The 13532-nt window shown below is 38.6% G+C and overlaps 3 long non-coding RNA genes across 3 annotated transcripts in view; 1 reads left to right on the forward strand and 2 right to left on the reverse strand.

Moving 5' to 3' along the window:
* Positions 1 to 13532, reverse strand: part of LOC148732163 (uncharacterized) — an 80322-nt gene that overhangs the window by 60570 nt on the left and 6220 nt on the right. The window lies entirely within an intron of this gene.
* LOC148732168 (uncharacterized) lies at positions 976 to 5604 on the forward strand. The gene is made up of 2 exons (XR_016000856.1): positions 976 to 1275; positions 1987 to 5604. It is a non-coding gene; the product is annotated as an uncharacterized LOC148732168 (long non-coding RNA).
* LOC148732169 (uncharacterized) lies at positions 4026 to 6114 on the reverse strand. Its single transcript, XR_016000857.1, has 2 exons — positions 5554 to 6114; positions 4026 to 4804 (listed from the first exon to the last, which is right to left on the reverse strand). It is a non-coding gene; the product is annotated as an uncharacterized LOC148732169 (long non-coding RNA).

Genomic DNA, 13532 nt, shown 5'->3' on the forward strand with positions numbered 1-13532 from the left:
ATTTAGTTCACATCCTTTCAGATCATCCTTTCAGTATTAATGCAGGCCACTCCTCTCTAGAAAAGCTTACTAAACACTAAGCGTGTAACAGCGTGTAGTCTAGCTCAGTTAAAAGCTAAATTTTGCGTACTCGCAGAACGGAAACATCGACGACAGTAATCTATATTTTGAACCCAAGGCGGCATTCACTTGCTAAGCTAAGGAGGAGAACTAATGTGACGATAAATTTTCGGTTGGGACAATAAACTGCTTGCCAAGGCAAAAGATATTCATTAATTTCCGTTTGCGGGAGTATGCTGCTAGCAACTGGACTTGAACCAAAACTTTTAAGGATTTACTATCACTTATCTTTAACTGCCTCACGATACTACCGGATGTAAGTCAAAGTAAATCGAAATTACAGTTCCAAAATACAGAAACTATTCTTGTAAAAAGGTTATGCGAAAACATGACGAGCTTTGCTCAAGAAAAAAATTCTCAGCAGGCATCGTAAACTGATGCCGAGGTTTGGGGAAGAAGGCGTTGGGTGGATGTCATCACATTAATTACACCACAATGTAATTATACAGATTAGCGCCCACGAATCCACGAGAGATACGCGATTGCGTGCGAGTTAACGCGGGGTCATCTGTTGGCGATGAAAATCAAAATCATGAAATGAAATGAAGTTTGTTGTGCGTGTAATGGTCATAAAATACTGCGTTTTCTCTGTTTCTGCCTGTTTCCTTATAACGACATTTTTAATCACGTAGTCTTTCAAAGATCCTTCCTTTTCACAGAAGAGGCAATACCGGCGAGGCGCCGTATTCGAAAAGCCTTTCTTTCGATTATTTAGGTATGATTCTTTCGCTTGGTTTGCCATAAAACAGTAACAAAAGATATCGCAATTTTCATGTGCCGTACGACCTTAATAACAACCGTATCGAATTTCCAGTATTGCGTCACTTGGTGGATCGATCAGTGTTCACGCTTTGCGATCGTAGTACACGAAGTTATTGTTTTGGTACAAAACCTGTGGCGGTCGCACGACTTGGCCTCGTATCCTGGTTAAATTCTTACCAATATTATAATATTAAACCTCGACGAGATTTTTCATGTCGAAATGTCGAAAAGCATCATGTTTTCGATTTCGAAACCATTCGAAATGAAGTCATAGAGGCAGTCGTATTTTCGACGTGCGGCTTTCCACCGGCTGACTTAACCACGCAGAGTCTTTGCAGGATTACAAGTGCCACACTTGACCCTTGCAAGCATTGGTATCTACTTTTGAAAGAGGTATGTGACGTTCCTTTGCGTAAATATTTCATATGCGATGTATTTAAGATATTTCCCGACGAAATCCAAAGTGTGGCGACACGGGAACTTCAGCCGGCCAACTCATCGTTCGGAGTAGTGGGGTTAGCCAGGATTCCCGACGTCGTTCACGTTGTGTTCACGTTCTGTCTTATAGCTAGTCTATCTTCTTCGTAATAAACAATCCCCGACGAACTTATTAAATCTGCGGGATTTATGACTATCGTAAATCTGGTGAACTCCGCCACGCTAGACTTTGAGCCCGAAGGCGCGAAAAATTTATCTTTTGGCGCCAAACTCAGTCACGACTCCGAAGAGCTCGCTTCCTAACTTACCGAAAGATCAGCTAGAGTAAATTCCCTTGGAGAGGAACTGAAGAAGCTTCGAACACAGATTTCTCATCTCGAATCAGCATGGAGTCAATTTTACAGACCCTTTTTTCCACCTCAATGTTCGTACCTTGTCGTGGTGAGGTGGCTTGAGCGCCTCAATGACCAATTGCAATACAATGCCTTTAAAGAATTAAGCTTCAGTTGGTGGGCTGTATTTTTTGCAAGGTAGAGGCCAGACTAACACGGACTTTGTCATTGTAGTTATTGTTATGATTATTATAATTATCGTTATTATTAATGATTTTGTTATTGTTATCATTATCTTTATGATTGTTATTGAATCATTTTCAAAATGAAATAGGCTGCTCAATGAGGATGGCATGCTGAGGCAAGTAGATTTTCATTTATTTACCCCCCCTCCCCCCAAGTAGAAATTCAAGTGTTTCTGATAGTTTTTCTCTTCAATAGATTGTTAGAATGCAGAAGATTTTCTAAGACACATTGTACAGAGGGCTTGTCTTAAGTAGTTGTTTTCTGATTCAAAACCACCTGCCTAGTTCTGTTTCTCTTGGGTAGTTAGTCCATGGACTGTTGTTATCTGATGGCAGAACTAACAGGTGGATCTGTTTCTCTTGGGTAGTCAGTCCATTATGGGCTGTTGTTATCTGATGGCAGAACCACCAATCTGTTCTGTTTCTCTTGGGTAGTCAGTCTATGGACTGTTGTTATCTGATGGCAGAACCAGTCCCTATTTTTTTCAGCTCTATACAGTCAGTGTTTTATGGACAGTTATTTTTATCTGATGGCAGTTTTAGCTTGCTCTTTTTGTTTTGAAAAATGTTTTGCTTTTGCTGTTTGTCACGTATCATCTGTTATTAGTCGGAGGCACTTTGGTCAATCAATGCTATCATTGTCTTCATTATTATTATAATTGTTAATTCAGCTGCTACTCTTCTCTCTTTGCCACAGGGCCCACTACAGACAGCACTAGCTTAATGAAGTCCCAAAACCTTTCACAATGAGCCAACTCAAGAATTGCAGTCCTGAACAGTTTTTGGGGTTTTCCTGGCTTTTCTTGAGATTATTTTGTCTCAGTTTCAATTACTTGGATACTCATTCAGCTAGACTAACAATAACACCATTTTGTTCATAGATAAACATTGAAATAATCATAATAGTAATATAAATGATAATAATAATGATTTGTTATTGTTATCATTATCATTATCTTTATGATTGTGATCATCATTTCCAAATTGAAATAGGCTGCTCAATGAGGATGGCATGCTGAGGCAAGTAGATTTTCATTTAATTCCTCCCCCCTCCCCCCAAATAGAAATTCAAGTGTTTCTGATAGTTTGTCTTTTCAATAGATTGTTAGAATGCAGAAGATTTTCTAAGACACATTGTACAGAGGTCTTAAATAGTTGTTTTCTGATTCAAAACCACCTGCCTAGTTCTGTTTCTATTGGGTAGTTAGTCCATGGACTGTTGTTATCTGATGGCAGAACTAACAGGTGGATCTGTTTCTCTTGGGTAGTCAGTCCATTATGGGCTGTTGTTATCTGATGGCAGAACCACCGATTTGTTCTGTTTCTCTTGGGTGGTCAGTCTATGGACTGTTGTTATCTGATGGCAGAACCAGTCCCTATTATTTTTTCAGCTCTATGCTGTCAGTCTTTTATGGACAGTTATTTTTATCTGATGGCAATTTTAGCTTGCTCTTTTTGTTTTGAAAAGTGTGTTGCTTATGCTGTTTGTCATGTATCATCTGTTATTAGTCATAGGGTGACTTTGGTCAGTCAATGCTATCATTGTCCTTAGTATTATCATTATTAATTCAGCTGCTACTCTTCTCTCTTTGACACAGGGCCCACTACAAACAGCACTAGCTTAATGAAGTCCCAAAACCTTTCACAATGAGCCAACTCAAGAATTGCAGTCCTGAACAGTTTTTGGGGTTTTTCTGTCTTTTCTTAATTTGTTTTTGCCCCAGTTTCAATCACTTGGATACTCATTCAGCTAGACTAACAATAACACTATTTTGTTCATAGATAAACATTGAAATAATCATGATAGTAATATGAATGATAAAAATAATGATTAGATTAATGGAAGTAATCATAGGAATTATAACCATCAGGATAATGAACATTATGTCTCTAACTATTGTAAATATTTTTATCATTATTATTATTATTATTATTATTATTATTATCATTATTGTTATCATTGTTATTATTATTTCCATCATGAATTATTAGAGATGCTTGGAAAAAAATGATCTATAGTTTCCTTCCAACTCATTATTCTTTCAGTTAAGTGAATTAAGAATTTGTGAACAGTTACTGCTTTATTCTGTCATTCCTGATGACCATAGAAATGGTGAAAGTCCACAGATATTATCCCTCTAAGAGTTTCTCCAGGTGTTTTTTTTTTTCCTCTGAATTTGGTTACAACAGAATGAAGGGCATCAGAGTATAGTGCGCCCAGCTAGACATGAATTGCATATATATTACAGGGTCATTTTGCTGTATTCAGGGTTTAATCTTAGCCTTCTACAGACAAGTTTGTTCCTCTAAATGCAAAACATATTTTATCGTTTTTTAAAACAAACTTACAAAAACTGCCAAGAAACAGCTACTAAATTTATGGAAACATGACGAACAAGTCAACTAGACTGTGTACTACACATCATTGAAATCAAAGTATCACTTTAGGAACATAAAATCGCAAGGTCAGTTTCCCATTTTTAGTGCCTGAGAAAAGATCAGGCCACCAGATTACTTCAAATTCGCTGGTTGCTCGTCCATCTCAGTTTCCAACAACCATTTTAGTTTACTGGGTGAGAATCGTGCTTGATTTCTTGCCCCATGCTCTTTAATTGGCCGCCTGTAAAGCTTGTTGAGAGTTTAACAGCTACTACTTGCAGCAACCTCCATATTCCCCCGATAGCTTTTCTTAACTCTAATGGTATAGAACTTTGATGACTCAGACCAGAAATAACATCATTCACTCTACCATCCCTGTAATAAAAAACTTTGGATTTTTCTCTCCATACAGGGGGCCGCAAATGTATTTTTACCCTCGCACGTTTATAAAAGCATTCGGCATGCCTGCTAACAAAGCTTGGATGTATGTTTCAGGAACTTAGTATCTTTCAACTCGACACCATTTGCCTGAAACCAAAATAATAATTACGAAAGTTAAGAGATTATTTACTTCTGGAGAGAAATGTACTAAATGATTTGCCGTTTCAAACATAAACCTGAGTTATCAGGTTTTGTCAATCACAAAATTACACGCCGGGTTATTAGTATTCCTTGGGGACCTTCCTATATTATCATAAATATCTAAGACAAGCAGGTCATTTAGCTAGGTAATCTATGTTAAAAACCGCGCTGTACAGCACTTAGAATTATTTTCCTCACTCATTTTTGTCACACTGCAACTTCGCGTACTACGCAATTATTACTACGCAGTCATATCTGGTGTCCAATTGGGAGAGCTTATTATTTTTGTTTTAGAGGTGAATTGCGATTTCTTGTATGTCCCCTTTTTCGTCGAAGAAAAGCTCGAACAAATACTGAAAGTAATGAGTAAGTCACTATGAACAACTAGTGCAAAGTGACAGCACTATCGAGCCAAACTGAGAACTGTTCTTTAATGATTTTTAACATGAACCACCAATTCTTACTATTTTTAATTTCTGCGCTTTAATAGACTTTGACATGTTCTTGAGAAGATATTAAATCGGTTAGCGCTGTTGTTCCCTTCTAAATTATTTTGGTGGAAGCGCCTCAGAAGACACTTGTTTAACTAAAACCATGTTGGGCGACGTTATATTTTGACTGTACAACCCACAATTAAATTTAATTTTAACAGCTATTCGAGTGTGTGAAGAACGGAAAAGAGCAAAATTACATACCATCGGCCTTTCGATGCACGGACGAATTAAAACTTTTTACAATTCCACTTATCCATTGCTTGTAACTGATAGACCTTGTCCTTATTCTTGCGGGAGGCCGTACGATCTGTTGTCCATTGTAGAACTTGGCAAACTTAGCGCACTTCTTCGAGCGCAACAATGTGATCTTTCGATTCTCTATCTCACTAGCGCAGTTGTTGTGTTGAACGTGGACGAATAATACATCGCAGCGTGTCTTGTAGATAGCTAGAGATGCCATGCATGTTTAGGATAAGCGCTGCATATGGACGAGCGTTAAAGCCGCCACTGAAAAAGCACAATCGACCGTTTTTCATTGTAAGGATCAGGTCTTTCACCCAGCTGTCAGAATTAAAGAGAGGAAGAACGTCGATCTCGCTCACCTAAGTAGCGAAGTATACCACGAGCGGCGACGATGATCAAACACCTGGAAGATCACCGTGGTGTCCCTCTACTCTATGGTATCATAACCAAGAGCGAGCCCTTTCGACTTGTCACTAAGTTTTACGGTTTATAAAACAAAGGCCCCGCTCTACACAAAGCCTTAAAGAATGAAACACTAGAAAAGCTTACTTAGCTTGGAATTATAACAATTTCCTTTCTTAAAAATCGAGGATTTTCATGGTTTCCGTAACTTCGTAGTTTTCCAAATTTCCTCTTTTACATGTTATGCCGTTTTGCATTTTCTTCAACGTATAATTTAGTTCGGCGTCGATCATTTATCATCCTTAGAAGAAAATATTCTGATCTTTACGTTCAACTATAAAATTGCTTTGGCTTACATTGTGCGCTTAAAAGGAGCGTTAAATTAAACATGAGTTGATTCCACGCGAGGGTTTTACCTGGAAAAATGCCAGCACACGAGAGACACCGACATTACCGCGTGTCCCTTTCTGGAAAACATTCGTGTTATGACAAGAAAGGTCAGCTTAAGGGTTTTGGGTTACCCAAACTATGCAATTTTGACGCCGAAAAGTGCCAAAAAGTAATTACAGAAACTTCATCCGCAACACCTTGAACGTGCTGTGGGCGCGAACTGAGATCTTCTCTTACAGTTAATAATTGCCAGGCGGAACTCAAATCCGGCTTAGCCTAATTTGCATAAATTTTTTTGGTGGGCAAAGCTCGTCATGACATCTGCTAGACAAAACAATCAACGTAACACACCAGAAAAGATAAACAACTTGTTCATTTCCGTGTCTCGATTGCCTTTTCAAAGCTCGAGAAAGTTCAGTAAAAAATGTGGATTTGATAATTCGTCACTTAAACAATAAAGTTTAAACAGGTTGTCGTTAGTTTTCCTAAGATTATACATAATGCTTCAAGATTATACGTAATACAAAAATATAAAACACACATATGTAACGGAATAATTAGACTTTTGTAGAGTAAGACCTTAACTAAAGTTATCCACTTCAACGTTTCTTCGCCGTCTTTAGTTAACAGAAAGAAAAATTGCCTCTTACTTCGTACCCGTTACCTCTACCATTTCTTCCATCGACGAAACAGCAAATACTGTTATCCTGCCCAGTTGAAACAAAATGGTAGAAAATAGTGCCCATTAGTAAAAACAACATGCAAGAATTGACATTCATTACGATCCAAACGTAAGCTGTTATATTTTTTTCGTATTTCTTTTTTCTTTTTGTTATTTCGATTTCCTTTCTGTCCACATTTTTCCATGCACATTTTTCCATCCGCCACTCGCTATTAGCCGGTATCCGGCCCTCGTTTTACGGAGACACCTTTAATATCGCTCGTGTGTTATAAGCAGCCTGCATATTGCTCGAGATAACTATGACTTGAGCGTTTTGAAAAGTTCAAATTTGATTTATATTTGAACTAAAGCTGCCAATAAGTATTAATTTCGCGAAATAACGCCATTTTGGACTACAACTTACACTGGCATTGATATTGGAAAGTGAATACGTTGAATTCTTAATTCGTCGTCGCCAGTTCAGAGGTTTCAAAACAGTTTCTTGTTTTGTCTCTGGGATCCTTTCGTATCGTTGTCATGCAAATTCAAATGAGAAGATCTCTAAAAAGCGCAACCATTTAAGTGTTTCGCAAAAGCTCCACCGCATTACAATGGAACGCAACTGCTGCCAAAACTCCGAATGCGGAAAATCAAATCTATACAGAAACTAGGCAGAGAGTGGAAATATGAGAACTTAAGAGAGGAAAGCTTATCGATTGAATTGTGGCTTCGAAATGAACGTTTTAATTGTAGAATTACTCGAAAACTGGTATGTAAAGGTCTCCCCCGGGGCCATTCCGTGGAGTGTCACTCAACACTTCACGAATCTTGGTGATGTATCAAACTGCTATCTAAAATATGGACAGTAGGGGGACGTTTTCAGCAGGGAGGTATATGGACGTTTTCAGCAGGGAGGTATATGTATTGAATCGCCTAAAATGGAAAGAGCTAATATAAGAAAACACCTCAAGGCTGAGAATATAACACGAGTTTAAAAGTTCCAATAGTTGTGCGAGGTTGGGATTGCTGTATAGGTGGTTTGCACGTTACGTCATCGCCGCCATGTTGGTGGACGTAAACAATAGATATCTCATTAGCTTCTTTTGGTAGTCCACCAGCATTTGTTCCTTTCACAATTGTTACCTGTGTCTCCAGAGATTGGTTGCAAACCACCTATAAGGACTCTCGTAACCAATGATCTTAAATGTTTCGCAGTCTGTCATGCATTCAAAGATTAGCTCATTGTATAAAAATATGTCAAAATGAGGGTGTTATAAATCGTTGCTGAGAATGATCTTAAAAATTTTGCTTAGCAGCGTGCGAAAAAGCGAAAAAAAAAATTGGGATTACGCTGGATTCAATGAAATCACAGACGTTCGAAATTGCACATCCGAGTATTTTCTGGGGTGGAATCATTAAGGTACCTCGCTCGATATATCACCGATGCATTGGTCGATCGTTCACTACTCGACACTCCACCGACACACGACCGACACGCGATCGACATGTCAATCGACTGTCTATCGAGAGTCGACCGTCTGATGCACTGATGCAGACGATCGACCGCCACTAGATGAAAAGCTACCGATACATCACCGACATTTCACCGTCATTTCAAGACACTTGTCATCGACGTTCTGTCGTTAGCCGACCCATATATCGGTCGCAACTCGATCCACATATCGACTGATATATCGGTCTATAAGTAGTCGATCGACTCTCCACCGACACGAAACGCACATCTTGATCGGCTCTAAGGTGTCTTGATCGACAAATCGATCAATACATCGGTCGTTACTAGATCGACAAAAGTTAAATGCAGATCGAATGCAAAGAAACCTTGAGGGGAAAATCACAAAAATGAAAACCTTCTTGCCTTCGTAAATAGTGCGTATTACGTCGCTCGTTACTCGACTGAGTATCTGTTGATCGCTGGTCGACTAACGACAATAAAAACACTGAAATATCCGCTGTGTTGACGTTGAGGTTATCAGTCGACTCCCGCTCGACTATCGAGTGATACACGACCGACATTAAAGAGCAGGTAATTTTTTATCTGTCTGGTTTTGAAAATGGCAAACATTGTTTACATTAAATCACTGGGAAGTAGTTTCCAAACCCGTAATAGTTGAGTACCAAAAATTACCCGTGCGGGGAATTTTCGCAGCGATGGCGTCACTTAGTAACAGGTATAAATATGATATTGCACAGAAGTTAGATATGATTTGGAACTTGATAATTCCGCACGTTCATATAGAATGAAGTCGCCAACATGCATCCTTTACACCGAAATAAGACAACGTTTCTTTATAAAATTTAGCAAAAATAAAATGGTGACGTTCCGAAGCCATACCCCGGCTGGACCAACCCTTAAGGTCTTAAAATAATTGAGAAGAGTATGCTACCTCTCTATAACATCAAGAAATGGTTAGATATTCTAGTCTTCTCGGATAAGGAGAAATAAATGGAGGTCCCGTCTTCGCAGGGTTAGGGTAGGAGACGTTAATTTCCCACACACGACATTACTGTGTGATGGATGTCCTCCCCTGGTGTGGGATGGGTGGGTACATATGTAGAGGGCCACAGGATCATCCGTTTAACTACTGTCACGTGCTACCCTCTTGAAATAAAGTCTACATATCACATATCACATATCGACTACTGATTAACCAGAGAATTAGTTGGGCAAGATTACCTTGGATCATTCTAATAAGGTAGCGGAAATATTTTATTAGCATGAGATAACTTCAGAGGTAGGCATGTCGAAACGAACTAAGAACAGGACACTTCAGATAATTTGAATAATCAGAAATCAGTGATCTGGGAAATTAACGTCTCCTACCCCTAACCCTGCAGGAGACGGGACCTCCATTTATTCGTCCCTTTCCGAGAAGACTACAATATCTAAACCATTTCTTGATGTTATAGAAAGACAGCATATTCTTCTCAATTATTTTAAGACCTCGAGTGTTGGTCCTGCCGGGGCTCGAACCCTCGACCTCCTGCACATAAGTTCAGCGCTCTATCCATCGAGCTACTAGAGATACGAGCTTGGACTTGAATACGATAACTCTACCCCCCTTCCCCTAATTCTGCAATCTGACACCTCTCCTCGGTATGTAATAATCATTCGTGTATCGTAAATGATAACTTCCACGTTACAGATTTAATTTTAATACAAGATACATCAAACTTAGTACTCGACACCAAGTTTTAAAATACAAACGCGCAGTATAACATTTTCTCTAGAGAACAAGCGTCATGACATGTCTTTCAAATAAATGCTGAGTTAAAAGTGAGACATGTCAATGTAAAAATTGTTTTATACCCATGTGTTATGGTTAGGAAGCTATTTCAAGCAATGCTCTTCCAGAATCGTCTTACTAACAACTGATGGCGGCTACCATAAATACATTACTCTCTTTTGTTAATGGACAAAGACGAACGCATAAGCTTCAGCCAACAATGCAGAGGATGGGAGAATGCCTAATAGGATAAGTTTTTTCTGCACGATCGAACATCAAACATTCTCGTCGATCACGGTCAATGGCGCAATAACTCGCGATTGAAGGAGAAAGTTTCCCTTATTTTTTGCTCATAAAAGGAAACCGAAGGATGTGATTGTTTACAGTTCTCTTCTTTTCTTATTCTGCTTTACAGCCTTAAGAGACAGCGATGCAAAGTACATATTCTGTCGAGCACTTCCACTGAAATAGTCTGGCCCACCCACTTCAACTTTGCCACAAGTTAAAAGGTGTGTTCATTTAGTTCATATCCTTTCAAATCACCCTTTCAGTATTGATACAAGCCGCTTCTTCAGAAAAGCTTACTACACGCTTTTTTAAAGCAAAATAGAATAGGGTGTGTAATAGCATTTCAGTCTAACTCGATTGAAAGCTTAAGTTTGCGTACCCGCAATTGAACTCAAGGCGGCATGTACGTGCTAAGCTAAAGAGGAGAACTTATGTGACGATAAGTTTTCGGCTGGGACACTAAACTTCCACAAAGGATTTACTTTTACTCCTCTTTAATGTCTCACAATACTCTCGAGTGTAACTCAATGCAAATCGAAGTTACAACTTCAAAATATGGCAACTATTTTTATGAAACGGTTATGCAAATACTCTAGTGAACAAATAATGAACGTAACACATCAGAAACGATGAAAAACATCTTAATTTCACGTGTCTCGATTGCCTTTTCAAAGTTCGAGAAAGTTCAGTAAAGAAATGTAAACTAGATCATTCGCTACCTTAATCATAAAATTAAACCCAGAAACTACTTGTTGTCATTAGTTTTCTAAGGATGATACATAATTCTTCAAGAATTCAAGAAACAAAAAAACCTTGAAAAGAGAACGATTTTCCTTCAAACTTGTACCATCAGAAACGTTAAATCTATCAAACTACTGGGGAACTAATTTTTCTTTGATAACATGAATACACCTTCATATCCCTACCCTTCCCCCCCCCCTCCCGTCTACCCTTAACTTTGCCTCAAAGATATAAAATAAAAGGTTATAAAAAGAAATGGCTCAATAACAGCAGCCATGCTTTTCTTAACTCAGACAATATAATACTGAATAAAATGGATATCAAAATTGAATATATCTTTTGGAGTTGATCCTGGCTACAGTCGTATCCAGCAGTCAATTCAACCCAAATCAGAGGGTCGGCAATTCCTACCAAGATCTATTCATTCAAGAATCATATGACCACTTAGATTTTTTAATGAAATCAAAGTAGCTAAGATGAAATTAGACTCAAAGTTACAGCACTGGAATCCCGCGACTATAAGCGTAAACACATGGAACTTCTTGAATAGGACGTGAAAGAGGAAGATACGCCCTAGTCGTACTTAACTGACCACGTATATAGGTATATTAAACGATTTTAAAGAATGCCAAGCTACTACAATTAGCTGTGACGTTGCAATCTGATGCCGTTTCTCGATGAGGGTACGGACAACACTTCTCGTGCCTACGTGTTAGGTAATGGTCACGCACTAAGAATAGACTAACTTGACGTCGATATTGTGGTAATAAAAAAAAAAAAACCGGCGGTTAAGCGTGGTCTATACCCTCATGAACAACGATATTCGTCATCACAATGGTCAAAATGTTAAAACGCTAATCCATTGTCGACTCGTTAAATTCTTAAGTCGCGTGGCATCCTTGCCTGGGACTAATCTACCTCGGTCTGGCCCAAGATAGGGAAAGACATTTGGGAGTTGATTTTTGATAAACATAAACCACATCCATGAAATAATTAGATTTTCCTAGAATAAGACCTTAAACAAAGTTATTCGCTTCAACTTATCTCCGCTGTCTTCCGTTAAAGGAAAGCAAATGGTCTCTTTTGTATAGTATTAAATATATTAACCAGTAGTTTCACTAGCAACCTTTGTGGCTTCCCTTGGTGTTGATGTATGGGATCCCATGAAAATGGGTTCCCACTCCACTGATGAGCAAACTCGTGATCAGTGGGTAAAAAAGGAACAAAGCGTATGCAAGGGTGGGAATGAGTGTGTAAAATGAACATAAAAGTTAGGTGTTAAAATTGAGGGAGCGACTTCTGTAACAACAGCACGCTCCTAAACTCAATTTAAAATTGTAAAAAAAATATATGTTATATATTATTATTAAAATATAAAAAAATAAATAAATAAATAAGTAAATAAAATCAAAATAAAATGAAGTTAAAATATTATCTAAGAGTAACTATTAGAAAGAGGGGGCGAAGTATTTAGGGTTAGGGTTAAATTGCTTATTTTTTATTAGAGTTTTGATTGTAGTTAGGGTTAGAGATTTATTAGGGTTAGGGTTAGTGTTAGTAAGGGTTAGGGTTGGGGTTAGGGTTATATTAGGGTTGGGTTTTAGGGTTAGGGTTTGGGTGGAGTAAAGGTTAGTAATAGGCAAGGGTTTGTTTAGGGTTTGTTGAATTAGAATTATATTAGGGTTAGGGTTAGTGTTAGTTAGTGTTAGGGTTAGTGTTAGATTAGGTTTAGGGTTAGGGTTAGTGCTAGATTAGGGTTGTAGTGGGGAAAGGTTAGTCATAGGTAAGGGTTTGCTAAGGGTTTGTGGAATGGGGTGTCTGTTTTTGACTGTAGGAAGGGAAAGGGGGTTTATAAAATAGGGAAAAAAAATTTTTTATTATTGATGAAATAAAGTATTCTCCTTTTACAATTATTTTTATGGACAGGAGACTGTAGGAATTGGAAGGATATAGGTAGAGGAGGAGCAGTGTTGATCGAGGAGTGGTGAAAGAAGATGCGAAGTGTCTACAAAAGCTGCCCAAAGATGGAGAGAAAAGGAAATCAAACCGGCCGGGTGAGGAGAGAAGGATGCATCGGCACCAAGGCTCCTTATGGTTGTGAGTCGTCAGGGGCAAAGCACAACCGAGCGAGGATGTTTCTAACCTGGTACCAGGTCAATGCCCGACATCCTCGTGCCGAGTCCTTGTTGAAGAAAGCAAGAAAAACTACA

Source organism: Stylophora pistillata, chromosome 4 (assembly GCF_964205215.1).
Source record: "Stylophora pistillata chromosome 4, jaStyPist1.2, whole genome shotgun sequence".
Taxonomy (NCBI): Eukaryota; Metazoa; Cnidaria; class Anthozoa; order Scleractinia; family Pocilloporidae; genus Stylophora; species Stylophora pistillata.